Raw genomic sequence first — 2840 nt, 5'->3', positions numbered from 1 at the left:
TTATGGGGGGAAATGGCCTCAAGTTGCACCTGGGGAGATTTAGATTGGATATCAGGAGACACTTCTTTACAGAAAGAGTTGTTAGGCACTGGAATAGGCTCCCCAGGAAGGTGGTTCAGTCACCATCCCTGAATGTGTTTAAAAACCGTTTGGATGTGGTGGTCAGGGCATGATTTAGCAGAAGGTTGTTAGTTAGGGCAGTATGATTAGGTCATGGTTGGACTTGATGATCTTTAAGGTCTTTTCCAACCTGAACAATTCTGTGATTCTATGATTCTATGTTATATATTAATCTACAACATTTATATAAGTTATAGTCCAAAATAACTCAATTTCATTTATAAACTTCAGAGAATATAAAATCTCCAACCTTTCTGTTCTTAAAAAGCAGTGGATTTAGGCATTAAGATAAAATCTCAAAAAATTTGGCTACCTGGGTATGGTGTGTTTTTCTATTTTTATTTTTTGCTTTTGTTTTGTTTGTTTGTGACAAGCTTCTTTATTGAGTTTCAATTTAGTCTATCTTATGATGGGATAAAATAACTTCTAGATAATAGAAAAAAAGATGGCATTAATACCTGTATCTCTCTGCACTGTAAGAAAATTAACTTGAAACTAGTCAGCCAGATCTTCAACTACTATAAAATCTCCCTGTAAAATCATACTGAAGATTTATATTTATGCACTCAAGAGAGATTTTTTTATAAGAAACCTTTTAGGATGGCACGGCTGTGCTGCACTCGTGCTCTGTCATACAATTTGCAGTATCCGAATGATGTGTCCTAACCAATGGACTTTACTGTACTGAACCATTGCTGCTTCACTAGTAAATGCTGAGCTCTCATAAAGTTTGTTTAAATATTTATCTTACAACTTACTTTACTCTAGGTCACTAGCTATAGTTTAAATCCTGCTGTGGTCTTTCCTTTCTTCCCATGAGAATGTCCTTGCTTGAGTTGATTGATTGCATATTTTACTTTACTGGAAGTAATTCATTCTTATGAATGTCAAGGAACTAATTTTTTCAATTATTTCTTCATCTGTGTCGTTCTTTTAGTGTGTAGCCATCACTACTCACAATAAAATCTCTTAACACTACTTATTATTAGCACTAAGTGTGGTGAACTTGATTGTCTCTACATTTGAATGAAAATTACATTGGATACAATTAGACTGATGATTTTTAGCTTTCTATTAAACATCATTTTTGATAGTTTCTTCCTTTTTTATTAGTTTATTTTTCCTAGGTTTTACATGATAAGTGTGCAATGAGTTATACAATTCTTAACCAATTTAAAATAGATTATTTAAAATATATTTCTCAGTTTTTTTCTCTGTTTAAACCAAGTGTATTCTTCCCTCAGTTACCCAGGATGATCATATTTATTCTTCATTCAAAATTTTCCTTTTGGGGAAATTAACTCCTTGGTTATGTTTTCGTATGTGCATACAAACTCCTTTCTTAAGTGATTTAGGAAAAGCTGGAAAAGTAGCATAGTAAGCTGTAGGCAATCCAGGAGGCTCCTGGATTGCATCAGGGATAAATTCTTGAGCCAAGCAATAGACAGCTGCACAAGGAAGGATGCAGTGCTAGATCTGTTGCTCACCAGCTCAAGTGAACTGATTGATGATATTAGAATTGGAGGCTGCCTGGTGGAGTGGTGGAGTTCTCATTCCTGAGGGATATCAGACAAAGAGTACTCTACTGAGAATTGGGACCATATTATCTATTTCTCTCAATTTCTGCAGAAAATATGGTTCTGTCATTCTTTGCCGAGCTCTTTTGGAGCTTTGCAGGAATAACAGATGGGAAGCTTTTCAACTTCTGTCTCCTGCTTGCCCTGTTTCATTGGATCTGGATTAGGTTATTTAATGCCAAATTCATCAAAGAACTTTTATGAAATGTAGGTTTTTCTGATGACCTGGTAACTACTGCTTCCAAACTTCTGTATCTTTTGCATGTATAAAGGACTTTTCACAAAAAGGAGCCAGTATCTTACTGTTGTATGTTGTTTTCATGCATATCTTCTGACAGTCTTACTCTAACACAGTTTCGTATGCATGTGAGAAGTAATAAATTATCAGTCAACTGTTTCATAATAATGCCTTGAAACTGAAACCAACTTTCCAGCTGTTATCAGAAGTAGCCAGGTTTTCTATTACAAACAGCATTCATTTTATACCTGCTTCTTTCCTTGCTTATTTAATAGATCTCAAGTAACACCGTATTTTAAGGATGTCTTCATTATATGTAACTACTCAACCAAGAGTTTCTGAAAAGACATTTTAGGCAGTAATTTGTTTTCTTTCTTCAATATTCCTTGTACGTAAGTAGTTTTTAGTCCTGTAGTATGTTCAATTGCTTGAGCTGATGACTGAATTTTTAAACTAGACTATACAGTAAAGCCTTTCTGATGTGACTTTTGAAGCGAATAATCACAATCTACCAAAGTTAATGAAACTTTGAATCTGCAAACAGATCTGCAAACAGATGTGTCAGGTAGATAGGTACATGAATGTCTGCTTTGCGATCCCAGAAAGTGGAAATAGTCAGTCTCATCTTTTATTAACAATTTCATCTAACATTATTATTATTCACATCCCTGTGCTGAAAACAAAAAAGATTTATCTTAAATGTTATGTGAATTAAAGTCCTTTCTGTCAAAAGCATTTTTTTAATATCTTTTTTATATCTTTCTTTGTACTCTGTTTGTAGTCTTGAGAAAATCACTGCCAGTATCTGCAGAGCTTTGTATTGAGACTTGAAGATCTAGTTGTTCATTCTATGACAGAGAGAATGGTAAGGTGCTGGAACAGGCTGCCCAGAGAGGTTGTGGATG

General features: G+C 34.5%; 1 long non-coding RNA gene across 2 annotated transcripts in view; it reads left to right on the top strand.

Moving 5' to 3' along the window:
* LOC116217859 overlaps nt 1-2840 on the top strand; it is a 33967-nt gene that overhangs the window by 3725 nt on the left and 27402 nt on the right. The window lies entirely within an intron of this gene.

Source organism: Meleagris gallopavo, chromosome 1 (assembly GCF_000146605.3).
Source record: "Meleagris gallopavo isolate NT-WF06-2002-E0010 breed Aviagen turkey brand Nicholas breeding stock chromosome 1, Turkey_5.1, whole genome shotgun sequence".
NCBI classification, from domain to species: domain Eukaryota; kingdom Metazoa; phylum Chordata; class Aves; order Galliformes; family Phasianidae; genus Meleagris; species Meleagris gallopavo.
This window is presented reverse-complemented; position numbering and strand designations above follow the sequence as displayed.